Genomic DNA, 16,584 nt, shown 5'->3' on the forward strand with positions numbered 1-16,584 from the left:
TTCTCCAACACCACAGTTCAAAAGCATCAATTCTTCGGCGATCAGCTTTCTTCACAGTCCAACTCTCACATCCATACATGACCACTTGAAAAACCATAGCCTTGACTAGATGGACCTTGGTTGGCAAAGTAATGTCTCTGCTTTTTAATATACTATCTAGGTTGGTCATAACTTTCCTTCCAAGGAGTAAGCGTCTTTTAATTTCATGGCTGCAATCAGCATCTTTTCTAAGGGGGAAACAAATGATTAAAACAAAAATGGTAGTTAAATATTCATTACTCAGTTTTTTCAATTTAAAATAGAGGTTGAGTGTTGCTCATGCTAATTGAATGCCCTGAGCGATGGAGCAGGGTAAGAAGAATGTTATTGCTATATATCCATATCTATAATATATATTTTTATTGTGAATTCTTTAAACAATTTTTTGGTTGGAATATAGTTGATTTACCATATTGAATAGTGTTCCTGTGATACAGTAGTTCCTTATTAGTTATTTATTTTATATATAGTAGTGTGTATATGTCAATTTCAGTCTTCCGATTTATCTGTCCTCCATGTATCCCCTGGTAACCACGTTTCTTTTCTACATCTGACTCTATTCTATTTTGTAAAGAAGTTCATTTGTACCATTATTTTTGGATTTCACATAGAAGCGATGTCACATGATATTTGTCTTTCTCTGTCTGACTTCACTTGTAACAGTCTGTAGATTCTCACTACTATCTTGAACGAGCCCAGTTGATGGGAGGTTCTTAGGGACTTTTATGATCTCTCTTAGGTTATGAGATGCCCTTCCTTTTCTTTGAGTCCTGAACACAGTCTCATTTCAACCATGAGAATGTCCTGTCCTGTATAGAAGCCTCACTTCAAGGGTGTGAGCTCTGCTGTCTCCCCGGCGTGGGAGGAAGCCGTGCTGCTCCAGTGGGGTGTTGGGCCTCCTCCCTACCCCATGCAGGATGAAGGGCTGGGACTGGAGACAAGTCCAGGTGGGGAGGCCTGTCCTAATCTGGCTTTGTGCTCTCTGGGCCGGCAGAGAGCGTGTCTTTTCTGGTGGGCCGCTTGATCCTTCTGCAGCCCTAGGGAGATGGGGGTGCTTTCAGCTTCTCCCGGCAGAGACCTAGTTGCCCCTCTAGGAAGCCCTTCTGGATCACAGCCATGGAACCTCATGCTGGCTTCCTCTCCACATGGCTCACCTCTGGCCCCTGGGAACACTTGTGCATCTGCGTACAGACAAATTCTGGGAGCATGTCCCTCCTCCCTCCCCCTCCCCCCATACCCCCTGATCCTCTCACTTTCCCTGGAGGGGCTGTCAGAAGCTTCTAGATTTCCCTGGAGGGTCAAACCATGCACATGCAGGCAGAGCACAGAGCAAGCTCACGGAGAGGACTGCTGAAATCAAATTCAGGTGCCTCCCTCTTTGAGGAAAGAGGAGAGGGGTGGGTGGGGGGGTGTCGCTCTACACAACCCTTTTCCAGAATCTTCTCCTCATCTCCCATCTGACTCACACTCCTGATCTGGGGAAGAGATTTCAGATCTGTGTCTAGCGCTCTGAGTTCTGGCACCTCACTTGGATCACTGCCTTCTCAGGAGCCCTGCCTGCTGGAGCTTCCATGTTTGCCTTTCATTATAGGGACCAGCTCAGCGGGCACTGTCAAGGAGCAGTTTCATTATTATTATTTTTGCCACCAGCACCTTCATATGATACCATCAGTCTCCCTCTCAGCCCCCCACGCCCCATGACATCTCAGACAGACCCGTGGTATTTCTGTTTTAGCTGTGAGAACACTCTCCTTTGCAGACATTTAAAAGTTAGTCTAGAACTTTCTTGGTGGCCAAGTAGTTAAGAATCTGCCTTGCAATGCAGGAGATGCTGGTTCCATCCCTGGCTGGGGAACTAAGATCCCTCATGCTCTGAAGAAACTAAGCCCGTGCGCTGCAAAAAACAAAAAGTTAGACTAAGTCAGCACTGCTGAGTTCCCGATGGGTCCCCTCCCCCAGGTGTGAGGAAAGGGCATGGAGTGTCTGGCATGGCTCCATTTTGCTCTGTCACACTGTCTTTGTCCTGCTATGGGCTCCTCAAAGAAGGGCAAAGGGCACAGAGGAAAAGCGTAAAAGCCTTATGTGACAGGAGGTGCCGTGATGAGGGCCCTGGGCGCCTCTTGACTCTAAATGCATGAAGTGTGTTTCTGGGTTCTGGAAAGACCTTTGCAAGTACCTCTGTGCCTACCCTGATTCCCGTCTGTCAAGATGGTCCCAGTGAGTCCCTACAGCTGGAGGGAGACCTCAGGGGCCCCTTCCCGAAGGGCCGCCATCCTGCTCATCACTTTTCCTGGAGACTTCTCAGCTGGGTCATGGAGGCCCCTGCCTCCCTCTTATCCTGCGAATTCCCTTCCAGTAATTCTCCTTTCCCCTTTCAGTCTTCTCTTTCTAGGCTGGGGGTGTCCAGCTAGATTGGTTCTGCTCTAGTTTACTGGGTTATTTGTTTACTGGCTACAGTTTACTGGTTCTTGCATATTAAAGCCTTACAGTCTGTTAAATCCCAGCTCTCTGTCCAAATAGTGGTCTTTGCCATTAGCATCCTCAGGTTGGGGACTTCAGCTCAGGCTCTGCAGGCAGGAAGAATATCATCATGTTATGTGTGAAGGATGTACTTACACGTAAGTCACTATACTTCTGTTTCTTGGTCCTTTTTTAAAAACTTTTTGGTTGCACTGGGTCTTTGTTGTGGTCTGCAGGCTTCTCTAGTTGAGGCACATGGGCTTAGTAGTCACGCAGCACATGGGATCTTAGTTCCCTGGCCAGGGATTGAACCCACGTCCCCTATATTGGAAGGTGGACTCTTAACTACTGGACCACCAGGGAAGTCTCTGTTGATCTTTTTCTTAAAGCTACTTCATTCATTTATATTAATCCCCTATAAGCTTTGAGATCAAAACCCCAGCTTTTTTTTTTTAACTTATTTTTTAAAAGGTTGATCTTGGGACTTGGGGTAACTAAGCTTGCACAGCCAGGAGCGACCCCACGTGGCACAACTAAGGCCCAACACAGCAAATAAATAAATTTTAATGTTTTAATTGGAGTATAGTTGCTGTACAATATTATGTAAGTTACAGGTGTACAATATAGTGATTCACAATTTTAAAGATTATACTCCATTTATAGCTATCATAAAAGAGAAAAAAGATTGTTCTTACTCTGAGATAAGTGACTTAGTCTCCCATTGCTTTGTGTTTTGTCAATTTTTCTGCATGTTTGGTGTTTTGTAGGAAAAGTTATCTGAAACTTGGAGATAGGAAGAGATTACTAGGTATTCTTTGGGCATCACAGGTGGCACAAGTGGTAAAGAACCCCCTAACAATGAAGGAGATGTTTGATCCCTGGGTCAGGTCAGGAAGATCCCCTGGAGGAGGGCATGGCATCAAAGGGATGCTAGGCCTGATTCTGTTGACTAGATATTTTACAAGGCCTTCAGGCAGAGGTTAAGTTAACTTGCAGATGGCTGTCAGGTAGAGATGGAAATTATTTCTGTCCAGAAGAATAGATAACCTCAAAAGTTAATGGCTCTGTTGGACATTTACCAGTTTTGTATTTAACCCATAATTAAATTAACTATATGTACATATCTGGCTTCTCAGTTGGTCTCTGATAGGTTTTAACATCTTCCTGTTTACCTCATTAATTAGTTAAAATTTTTGACATGTATTCTTTTTTTAACATATTCCATTTATAGTTATTATAAAATATTGGCTATATTCCCTGTGTTGTACATCTTTTCAGCTTCCTTATTTTATAAATGGTATAGTAGCTTGTACTTCTTAATCCCCTACCCATATTTGCCTCTCCCTGGTGGTAACCGCTAGCTTGTTCTCTGTATCTGTGAGTCTGTTTCTCTTTTGCTGCCTTCACTAGTTCCCTTTTTCATTCCATATGTAAGTGACACCATACAGTCTTTGACTTACTTCACTTAACGTAATGCCTTCCAAATCCGTTCATATTGTTGTTGTTGTTCAGTCACTCGGTTGTGTCTGACTCTTTGCGACCCCATGGACCGCAGCACGCCAGGCTTCCCTGTTCTTCACTATCTTCCGAAGTTTGCTCAAACTTATGTCCATTGAGTTGGTGATGCCATCCAACCATCTCATCCTCTGTTGCCCCCTTCTCCTCCTGCCCTCAAGCTTTCCCAGTATCAGAGTCTTTTCCAATGAGTTGGCTCATTGCATCAGGTGACCAAAGTATTGGAGCTCCGGCATCAGTCCTTCCAGTGAATATTCAGGACTGATTTCCTTTAGGATTGACTGGTTGGATTTCCTTGCAGTCCAAGGGACTCTCAAGAATCTTCTCCAACACCCAGTTCGAAAGCATCCATTCTTCAGCACTCAGCTTTCTTTATGGTCCAACACTCACATCCATACATGACTACTGGGAAACTGCAGCTTTGACTAGACAGACCTTTGTCGGCAGGTAATGTCTCTGCTTTTGCAAACACTGTCTAGGTTTGTTATAGCTTTTCTTCCAAGGAGTAAGTGTCTTTTAATTCCATGGCTGCAGTCACTGTCTGCAGTGATTTTGGATCCCAAGAAAATAAAGTCTTTCACTGTTCCCATTGTTACCCATCTATTTGCCATGAAGTGATGGGACCAGATGCCATAATCTTTGTTTTTTGAATGTTGAGTTTTAAGCCAACTTCTTCACTCTCCTCTTTCATCTTCATCAAGAGGCTCTTTAGTTCCTCTTCAGTTTCTGCCATTAGGGTGGTGTCATCTGCATATCTGAGGTTATTGATATTTCTCCCTGAAATCTTGACTCCAGCTTGAGTTTAATCCATCCTGGCATTTTGCATAATGTACTCTGCATATAAGTTAAATAACCAGGGTGACAATATACAGCCTCGATGTACTCCTTTCCAGTTTTGAACCAGTCCATTGTTCCATGTCTGGTTCTATCTGCTGCTTCTTGACCTGCACACAGGTTTCTCAGGAGGCAGGTAATGTGAGCCGATATTCCCATCACTTTCAGAATTTTCCACAGTTTGTTTTGATCCACACAGTCAAAGACTTTAGCATACTTAATGAAGCAGAAGTAGATGGTTTTCTGAAATTCCCTTGCTTTTTCTATGACCCTATGGATGTTGGCCATTTTATCTCTGGCTCCTCTGCTGTTTCTAAATCTAGCTTGTACATCTGGAAGTTCTTGGTTCATATACTGTTGAAGTCTAGTTTGAAGGATTTTGAGCATTCCTTTGCTAGTGTGTGAAATGAGTGCAACTGTGCGGTAGTTTGAAACATTTTTGGCATTGCCTTTCTTTGAAATTGGAACTTTTCTAGTCCTGTGGCCACTGCTGAGTTTTCCAAAGTTGCTGGCATATTGAGTGCAGCCCTTTCACAGCATCATATTTTAGGATTTGAAATAGCTCAGCTGGAATTCCATTACCTCTACTATCTTTGTTCGAAGTGATGCTTCCTAAGGCCCACTTGATTTCGCACTCCAGGATGTCTGGCTCTAGGTGAGTGATTATCTGGGTCATTATAGTTATCTGGGTCATTAAGATCTTTTTTGTACAGTTCTTCTTTGTATTCTTGACAATGCTTCTTAATATCTTCTGCTTCTGTTAGGTCCATACCATTTCTGTCCTTTATTGTGCCCATCTCTGCACGAAATGTTCCCTTGGTATCTCTAATTTTCTTGAAGAGATCTCTGTGTACCAAGTTACTTCAGTTGTGTCCAACTCCTCGTGACCCCATGGACTGTAGCCCACCAGGCTCCCCTGTCCATGGGATTCTCTAGGCAAGAATACTGGAGTGGGTTGCCATTTCCTTTTCCAGGGGATCTTCCCCACCCAGGAATGGGGACTGTGTCTCTTAAAATTTCCTGCATTGGCAGGTGGGTTCTTTACCACTAGCGCCACCTGGTTCCCATTCTATTGTTTTAGATAGATATTCTATCCCATATCTATTCTTTGCATTATTCACTTAAGAAGGCTTTCTCTCTCCTTGTTATTCTTTGGAACTCTGCATTCAGATGGATATATCTTATCTTTTCTCCTTTGCCTTTAGCATCTCTTCTTTCCTCAGCTATTTGTAAGACCTCCTCAGACAAACATTTTGCCTTTTTGCATTTCTTTTTCTTGGGGATGGTTTGATTACCGCCTCCTACACAGTGTCATGAACCTCTGTCCATAGTTCTTCAGGCACTCTGTCTATCAGATCTAATCCCTTGAATCTCTTTGTCACTTCCACTGTATAATCATAAGGGATTTGATTTAGGTCATACTTGAATGACCTAGTGGTTTTCCCTACTTTCTTCAATTCAAGTCTGAATTTTGCAACAAGGAGTTAATGATTTGAGCCACAACCAGTTTCCAGTCTTGTTTTTGGTGACTGTACAGAGCTTCTCCATCTTCGCCTGCAAAGAGTGTTACCAACCTGATTTCACTTTTGACCATCTGGTGACATCCATGTGTAGAGTCGTCTCTTGTTGGAAGAGGGCGTTTGCCATGACCAGTGCGTTCTCTTAGCAAAACTCTGTTAGCCTTTCGCCTGCTTCATTTTTTACTCCAAAGCCAAACTTGCCTGTTACTTCAGGTATCTCTTGACTTCCTACTTCTGCATTCCCGTCCACACATATTGTTCTAAGTGGCAAAATTTCATTCTTTCCATGACTGTGCAGTATTCCATTGTATATATGTATCACATCTTCTTTATCCATTCATCTGCTGATGGACACTTGGGTTGTTTCCATGTCTTAGTTTTGTAAATAGTTCTGCTATGAACATTGGGGTGCATGTATCTTTTCAAATTAGTGTTTTCCAGTATTTCTCAATATGTACCCAGAAGTGGAGTTGCTGGACCATATGGTAGAGTTTAGCTTTTTGAGGAAACTCCATACTGTTCTCCATAGTGGCTGCACCGACTTGCATTCCCACCAATGGTGCACGAGGCTTCCCTTCTCTCCACATATTTACCAGCCTTTGTTACCGCTAATCTTTTCATGATTGCTGCTCTAACAGGTGTGAGGTGATCATTGTTTTTTTGTTCTTGAGTATGTTTTAATGTACATGTTGGCCGTTGATATTCTTTAGAAAAGTGTCTAGGTCCTTTACCTATTTTCCAATTGGATTATTTGCCTTTTTTGTTTTGTTTTGATTTTGAGTTGTATGAATTCTTTATATATTTTGGATATTCCATCTTATCAGACACATTGTTTGCCAAGATTTTTCCCTTTCTATCCATTGTCTTTTCACTTTGATAATCATCTCTTTTGTTGTGCAGAGGCTTTTGTTTTGAATGGTCCACTTGTTCATTTTTATTTTGATGCTGGTTCTTTTGATGAGATTTCCAGAAAATTTACCAGGACTCCTGTCAAAGAGAGTTTACCTGTATTTTCTTCTAGGTGTTCCATGGCTTCTGGTCTTCATTTAGGTCTTTAATCTGGCTCGAGTTGATTTGGTGAGGTGTAAGTTTAGGGTCTAGTTTCATTCTTATGTTGCTGTTTGGTCACCCGGTCACGTCCGACTCTGCGACCCCATGGACTGCAGCACACCAGGATACTCTTATGTGAGTACCCAATTTTCCTAACAGCATTCATGGAAAAGACTGTCTTTTCTCCATTGAGTACTCTTGGCACCTTTGACAAATGTCAGATGATTGAATAAGTATGAGTGTATCTCTGGATTCTTGATTCTGTTCCATTTGTCCATGTGTCTGTTTTTTGTGTTCAGTCTGCTTTTGCTTTGATTATTGTAGCTTTACAATATAGCCTGAAATCAGGAAATGTGATGTCTTCCACTTTGTTCTTTCTCAGGATTGCTTTGGTTATTTGAGTTTGTGTGTGTGTGTGGTTTCACATAAATTTTAGGATTTTTTTCTACTTGTGTAAAAACTGCCATTGGAAAATTCATGAGTTGCATTGAATCTGTAGATGGTTTTGGGTAGTATGGATATTTTAGCAATAATTCTTCTGATCCATGAACACAGGATATCTTTCCATTTATTTATATCTGATTTCCTTCATCAATGCCTCACAGTTTTCATTACAGAGATCTATCACTTCCTTGGTTAAATTTATTCCTATTTTATTGTTTTGATGCTATTATAAATGAGATGGGTATGTCTTTTTCAGATAATTCACTGTTAGTGTATAGAAATGTTACTGATTTTTGTATATGAACTTTGTATCCTGCAACTTTACTGAATTCATTGGTTAGATCTAAGTTTTTTAAAATCTTTCAGTTCAGTTCAGTCGCTCAATCGTGTCCGACTCTTTGCAACTCCATGAATCACAGTATGCCAGGCCTCCCTGTCCATCACCAACTCCCGGAGTTCACTCAAACTCATGTCCATCGAGTCGGTGATGCCATCCAGCCATCTCATTCTGTCGTCCCCTTCTCCTCCTGCCCCCAATCCTTCCCAGCATCAGAGTCTTTTCCAGTGAGTCAACTTGTTGCATGAGGTGGCCAAAGTATTGGAGTTTCATCTTTAGCATCAGTCCTTCCAATGAATACCCAGGATTGATCTCCTTTAGAATGGACTGGTTGGATCTCTTTGCAGTCCAAGGGACTCTCAAGAGTCTTCTCCAGCACCACAGTACAAAAGCATCAATTCTTCGGCGATCAGCTTTCTTCACAGTCCAACTCTCACATCCATACATGACCACGGGAAAAACCATAGCCTTGACTAGAAGGACCTTTGTTGGCAAAGTAATGTCTCTGCTTTAGGATTTTCTGTATATGTAATCATGTCATCTGAAAATAGAGACAATTTTACTTCTTTCCTTCAAATTCCGATACTTTTTCTTTTTCTCGCCTAATTGCTCTGGTGGGGACTTCCAGTGCTATGTTGAATAGAAGTGGTAAGAATGGCATCCTTTTCTTGTGCCTGATCTCAGACAGAAAGCTTTCAACCTTTCACCACTGAATATAATGTTAGCTGTGGGCTTGTTATATATGACCTTTATTATGTTATGTTCCTTCTATACCTAATTTATTAAGAATTTTTTTATCATGAATGTATGATGGATTTTGTCAAATGCTTTTTCTGCACTTATAGAGATGATCATATGATTTTGTTTCCTTCATTCTATTAATATGATGTATCACATTGACTGATTTACATGTCTTAAACCATTCTTGAATTCCAGGGATAAATGCTACTTGATCATGGTAAATGTTCCTTTTAATGTGAGTTCAGTTTGCTAGTATCTTATTGAGACTTTTTAACATCTATATTCATCAGGGATATTGATCTGTAGTTTTCCAATAGTGTCCTTTTCTGGCTTTGGTATCAGGGCAATGCTGGACTTGTAAAATGAGTTTGAGAATGTCCTCTCCTCTGATTTTTGGAAGACTTTGAGAAAGACTGGAATTAATTTTTTAATGTTTGGTAAAATTTAGCAGTGAGGCTATTTGGTCTTGGACTTTTCATCTTTGAGTGGTTTTTGGTTACTGACTTAAGCTCCTTACTAGCAATTGGTCTGTTCAAATTTTCAGTTTCTTCCTGATTCAATCTTGGAAGTTTATAAGATTTTTTTTTTTTAGGTTGTCCAGCTTGTTGACATGTAGTTGTTCATAGTTGCATCTTTCATAAGCTATCAGTTGTAATATCTCCTTTATCAGGTTTGTTAATTTTATCTTTTCAAAGAACCAGGTCTTAGTTTTATTAATCTTTTCTTTTGTTTTCCTGCTATTTTATTTATGTTCTGATTTTTATTTTCCTTCCTTATGCTGACTTTGGGTTTTGGTTATTCTTTTTTTTTCCTCTAGGTCTTTGAGACATAGAGTTAGGTTGCTAATTTGAGATCTTGCTTATTTCTTAATGTAGGTGTTTATTGCTATGGCCTTCTTAGAACTGCTTTTGCTGCATCCTGTAAGTTTTGGTATGTCATGTCTCATTTTTGCTTGTCTTGAGACACTTTGAAATTTCCACTCTAATTTCTTCTTTAATTAATAGGTTTGGAAGAGTGTTTCAGTTCCAATATTCCTGAAATATTTCCCAGTTTTCCTCCTGTTATTAGTGTCTAGTTTCATACCATTGTTGCCAAAGAAGCCACTTGGGTATGACTTCAGTCTTCTTGAACTTGCTAAGACTTATTTTGTGAACTAACATTGGTTTATTTTAAAAAATGTTCCATGTGCACTGGGTATGAATATATATTCTGCTGTTGTCAGATAAAGTGTTCTGTATATGTTATGTCCTTTGGGTATGTCTACAGTGTTAGCAGCTTTTGTTGGATTCCCTGGTGGCTCAGATGGTAAAGAATCTACCTGCCAATGAGGGAGACCTGGGTTCTATCCCTGGGTTGGGAAGATCCCTTGTAGATGGCATGGCAACCCACTCCAGTATTCTTGCCTGGAAAACCCCAAGGACAGAGGAGCCTGGTGGGCTCGGACACAACTGAAGTGATTTACTTATTGGGTCTATCAGATCAGTTCAGTTTAGTCATTCAGTCGTGTTCGACTCTTTGTGACCCCATGGACCACAGCATGCCAGGCCTCCCTGTCCATCACCAACTCCTGGAGTCTACTCAAACTTATCTCCATTGAGTCAGTGATGCCATCTAAACATCTCATTCTCTGTCATCCCCTTCTCCTCCTGCCTTCAATCTTTCCCAGGATCAGGGTCTTTTCAAATGAGTCAGCTCTTCTCATCAGGTGGCCAAAGTACTGGAGTTTCAGCTTCAACATCAGTCCTTCCAATGGACACTCAGGACTGACTTCCTTTAGGATGGACTGGTTGGATCTCCTTGCAGTCCAAGGGACTCTCAAGAGTCTTCTCCAGCACCACATTTCAAAAGCATCAATTCTTTGGTGCTAAGGTTTCTTTATAGTCCAACTATCACATCCATACATGACCACTGGAAAAACCATAGCCTTGATGAGATGGACCTTTGTTGGTAAAGTAATGTCTCTGCTTTTTAATATACTGTCTAGGTTGGTCATAAGTTTCCTTCCAAGGAGCAAGCGTCTTTTAATTTCATGGCTGCAGTCACCATGTGCAGTGATTTTGGAGCCCCCAAAAGTAAAGTCAGCCACTGTTTCCTCATCTATGTGCCATGAAGTGATGGGAGCGGATGCCATGATCTTAGTTTTTTAAATGTTGAGCCTTAAGCTAGCTTTTTCACTCTCCTCTTTCACTTTCATCAAGAGGCTTTTTAGTTCTTCTTCACTTTCTGCCATAAGGGTGGTGTCATCTGCATATCTGAGGTTATTGATATTTCTCCTGGCAATCTTGATTCCAGCTTGTGCTTCTTCCAGCCCAGTGTTCCTCATGATGTACTCTGCATATAAGTTAAATAAGCAGGGTGACAATATACAACCTTGACGTACTCCTTTTCCTATTTGGAACCAGTCTGTTGTTCTATGTCCAGTTCTAACTGTTGCTTCCTGACCTGCATACAGGTTTCTCAAGAGGCAGGTCAGGTGGTCTGGTATTCCCATCTCTTTCAGAATGTTCCACAGTTTATTGTGACCCACACAATCAAAGGCTTTGGCATAGTCAATGAAGCAGAAATAGATGTTTTTCTGGAACTCTCTTGCTTTTTCGATGATCTAGCGGATGTTGGCAATTTGATCTCTGGTTCCTCTGCCTTTTCTAAAACCAACTTGAACATCTGGAATTTCATGCTTCACATATTGCTGAAGCCTGGCTTGGAGAATTTTGAGCATGACTTTACTAGCGTGTGAGATGAGTGCAATTGTGCGGTAGTTTGAGCATTCTTTGACATTGCCTTTCTTTGGGATTGGAATGAAAACTGACCTTTTCCAGTCCTGTGGCCATTGCTGATTTTTCCAAAGTTGCTGACATATTGAGTGCAGCCACTTTCACAGCATCATCTTTCAGGATTTGAAATAGCTCAACTGGAATTCCATCACCTCCGCTATCCTTGTTCATAGTGATTCTTCCTGAGGCCCATTTGACTTTGAATTCCTGGATATCTGGCTCTAGGTGAGTGATCACACCATCATGATTATCTGGGTCATGAAAGTCTTTTCTGTACAGTTCTTTTGTGTATTCTTGCCACCTCTTCTTTTTATTCTCTGCTTCTGTTAGGTCCATACCATTTCTGTCCTTTATCGAGCCCATCTTTGCATGAAATGTTCCCTTGGTATCTCTGATTTTCTTGAAGAGATCTCTAGTCTTTCCCATTCTGTTGTTTTCCTCTATTTCTTTGCATTGATAGCTTAGGAAGGCTTTCTTATCTCTCCTTGCTATTCTTTGGAACTCTGCATTCAGATGGGTATATCTTTCCTTTTCTCCTTTGCTTTTCATAGCTATTTGTAAGGCCTCTTCAGACAGCCATTTTGCTTTTATGCATTTCTTTTTCTTGGGGATGGTCTTGATCCCTGTCTCCTATACAATGTCACAAACCTCCATCCATAGTTCATCAGGCACTCTGTCTATCAGATCTAATCCCTTGAATCTATTTCTCACTTCCACTGTATAATTACTGTATAATTCCTAGGGAATTGATTTAGGTCATACCTGAATGGTCTAGTGGTTTTCCCTACTTTCTTCAATTTCAGTCTGAATTTGGCAATAAGGAGTTCATGATCTGAGCCACAGTCAGCTCCTGGTCTTGTTTTTGCTGACTGTATAGAGCTTCTCCATCTTTAGCTCTAAAGAATATAATCAATCTGATTTCGATATTGGCAAAGGGTGATGTCCATGTGTAGAATCTTCTCTTGTACTGTTGGAAGAGGGTGTTTGCTATGACCAGTGCATTCTCTTGTAAAAACTCTATTAGCCTTTGCCCTGCTTCATTCTGTACTCCAAGGCCAAATTTGCCTGTTACTCCATGTGTTTCATGACTCCCTACTTTTGCATTCCAGTCCCCTATAATGAAAAGGACATCTTTTTTGGGTGTTAGTTCTAAAAGGTCTTGTAAGTCATCATAGAACTGTTCAACTTCAGCTTCTTCAGCATTACTGGTTGGGGCATAGACTTGGATTTCCATGATATTGAATGGTTTGCCTTGGAAACGAACAGAGATCATTCTGTCGTTTTTGAGATTGCATCCAAGTACTGCATTTTGGACTCTTTTGTTGACTATGATGGCTACTCCATTTCTTCTAAGGATTTCTTGCCCATAGTAGTAGATATAATGGTCATCTGAGTTAAATTCACCCATTCCAGCCCACTTTAGTTCTATTGGGTTCATTTTAATGCTATTGGATCTATGGCATTATTCAAATCTGCTGTTTCCTTATTGACTCTGGATGAACTATCCAATGTTGAGAGTGGGTTATTATATTGCTGTTTATTTCTCCTTTTTACCTCTGTTAGGTTTTGCTTTATATATTTAGGTACTCCAGTGTTGGTTGCATAAATTTTTACAGTTGTTATCTTTGTCTCCTTTTGCCACTTTAGTTTAAAGTCTATTTTGTCTGATATATGTGTAGAGTCTTCTCTTGTATTGACTCTTCTCTTGATAGTTTTGTCTATCTCTGCTTTTTTTGGTTAGCATTTGCTTGAAATATCTTTTACATTGACTCTCAGTTTTGAAGGCTAAAGTGAATCTCTTGTAGGTAGAATATTGCTGGACCTTTTTTTTTTTTAATTCCATTCAATCATTCTGTCTTTTGATTGGAGAATTTAATTCCTTTATGTTTAAAATAATTATTAATAGTAAAGACTTACAATTTCCATTTTGTTAACTGTTTTCTGGCTGTTTGTAGATCCACTGTTCCTTCTTATCCTTTTGTCTTTCTGTTTTGAGGTCTTTTGGTATCAGTATGTTTTGACTTCTTTATCAAGTTCTTTTGCCTAATTACTACAGATTTTCCCCTTGTGATTACCATAGGGCTTACATAAAATAACTTAAAATTATAACACCATATTCTAAGCTGAAAAAAACTTCTGTAGCATTCCTAATGTTACACTCACTTCTCTTCCCTCTCACAATTTAGATTACTGATGTTACAGTTTATATATTTTTAAATATTGTGTAAACAATAACAGATTACTGCAGTTACTTTTTTTTAAAACTACATTTGTTTCTTTAACTTTTAAACAAGACTTGAAGTGAATTATGCACCACCACTATCATATTAGAAAATCTAACTTTGTGTATTTATCATTCCTAGCAAGTTTTATTATATCTTCTTGTATTTTTAGTATGTTAAATAGCATTCTTTTACTTTCATTTGGAGAACTCCTGTTAACATTTCTTGTCAGGGAGGTCAATGTCAGGTACGTCAATTTCAGTTGATGAACTCCCTCAGTTTTTGTTAGGAAAGACTTTGTATCTCCTCCTTTCCTTTTTTTTTTTTTTTATTTTTTTTCTAAAAAAGAATTTTATTAAAAAAGCACAAATGCAAAGAAATGAACAGAGGAAAATTTATGCGTTTTGCCAGGCATAGAATAGTTTGTTGACAGTTTTTTTCCCTTTCAATGATTTGAATATGTCATCCCATTCTCTCCTGGCCTGAAAAGCCTTATGGGGTTTTCTTTATATAAAACTTCTCTTTTCTCCTTTCACAATTTTTGTCTTTGACTTTCGACAATTACGTCTTGGCGTAGCCTTATTCATGTTCAGTGCATATGGGGTCTTCTAGGTATCATGCATTTGGATGTCCTCTTCTCTCCCCAGGTTAGGAAAGTTTTTAGTCATTATTGTTTTAAATATACTCTTTGTCCCTTTCTCGCTTTTTTTTCCCCCTCTGGAGTTTTCATAATGCATAGGGTTTCTTCACCATTTTTCATTCTTTTTTTTCTTTTAGTCCTCTGACTGGATAAATTAAAACGTCCTGTCTTCTAGGTCATAGATTCTTTCTTCTGCACAGTGAAGTCTTCTTTTGAAGTTCTCCATTGAGTTTTTCAATCCTGTTTTCTTCAGTCATTGTATATTTCAGTTCTAGGGTTTCTGTTCATTTTCTTTTGATGGTTTCTAGTTCTCTGTTGAACTTTCCATTTTGTTCATGCATTGTTCTCCTAATTTCATTTAGTTATCAGTGTGATCTGATAGCTCACTAAACTTCTTTGAGGATTATTCTGAATTCTTTGTCTGACAGTTCATTGAGCTCCATTTCTCTAGGGTCAGTTATTGTACCTGTATTGGTTTCCTTTGGTGGTGTCATGCTTGCTTGATTTTTTTGTAATCCTTGTTTCCTTATGTTGGTATTTGTCCATCTGAGTAAGTGGGCTCCTCTTCCAGACCTTACAAGTTCCCTTTGGCAGAGACAGTTCTTCACCAGTCAACTCAGTTTGGGTTTCTAGATATGTGTGCTGGTAATGTTCTCGGGTGGGTGAGACCTGCTAACAGGGTCTGTTTCTGAGTGAGACCACTGCCTGAGCTCTGAGATGGCAGAATGGAGTTGTGCCATTGTCTGAGAATTGGATGGAATTGCTGGCTTGGTTCCTTGCCCAGGGAAGTTTGATTTTCTGCTTAAGCAAGGTTGGAGGATGAGCTCTGTGATTGCTTCAGTTCTCTGCTCAAGTTTACTAGATGGTCAGGATTGGGTACACTACTCTGCTCTACTCAGCAGCAGATGGGGCTATGAATTAGCATCCCTGCTCAGGTGGGGCAGCGGGATGGGCCCTGAGACCTGAATGGCTTATTCTTTGGCAGACTTGAATCAGGTAAGACTGCTCTAAATTCCCTGGCCAGAAGGGACCTGGTTTTGCTCTGTAGATAGGAAAAACCGCTGGTGTGTTTTCTGCTCAAGTGCTTCTATAAGTCAGGTTGTTAGGTGAGCTATGCAGCTTCCCACGTGCTCTGGCTGGGTTCCCTGGTAGGGTGGGCTGAGGGCTTCCCAGGTGGCGCTAGTGGTAAAGAACCCAACTGCCAATGCAAGAGATGTAAAAGACGTGGGTTTGATCCCTCGGTCAGGAAGTTCCCCTGGAGGAGGGCATGGAAACCCACTCCAGTATTCTTGCCTGGAGAACCCATGAACAGGGGAGCCTGGCAGTCTACAGTACAAAGCGGATCACAAAGAGTCAGACATGACTGAAGCGACTTAGCATGCATGCATACAGGGAGGGCTGAGGTCTATATCTAACCGTGGGTGGGGCTACAAATTAGCTTCCTTTCCCAGGCAGAGTGGGAGACCCAGTTCCAAGGCCAACAAGGCTCTGCTCTGCAGACCATCAGCTCTGCCAGCCCAGTGTATTTTCTGCTTGAGGGCTGCTGGATCACACAGCTGCTGGGTGTTAACCTTCAGGCTTTCTGGTCAGAAGGGCCAGGAACTACACTCAGCATTGAGTAGGGCTATGGATTAGTTCTTCTGCTTGGGCAAAGAGAGGAATCCTCTAAGCCCAGCAAGCCATTCTGGTCATGGTCTTGCTCAAGCTGACCCACTCCCGGAGTTCCCTGGTCACTTGGTGCCACTGGCTTTGCTCTGCAGGTGATCAGCTCTGCCAGCCAGACCCTCCACTCTGCTTAAGTGTTGCTGGACTCTCTGGCTGCCTAGGTGTCTCTGATCAGGCTTTCTGAGGGGCTGGGAGCTCCACTCAGCAGTAGCCTGGGCCATGATTCAGCTCCCCTGCCTGGGCCAGAGCAGACCAGCCTCCAGGGCTGGCCAAGCTCTTTGTTTGAGAACCCAAATCAGGAAAGCCTGTGTCCTGCTGAGTTCCCTAATCAGACTGTGCCCAC

The sequence above is a fragment of the Moschus berezovskii genome, chromosome 7, assembly GCF_049115385.1.
Source record: "Moschus berezovskii isolate FMDL1 chromosome 7, NW_MosBer_1.0, whole genome shotgun sequence".
NCBI lineage: Eukaryota > Metazoa > Chordata > Mammalia > Artiodactyla > Moschidae > Moschus > Moschus berezovskii.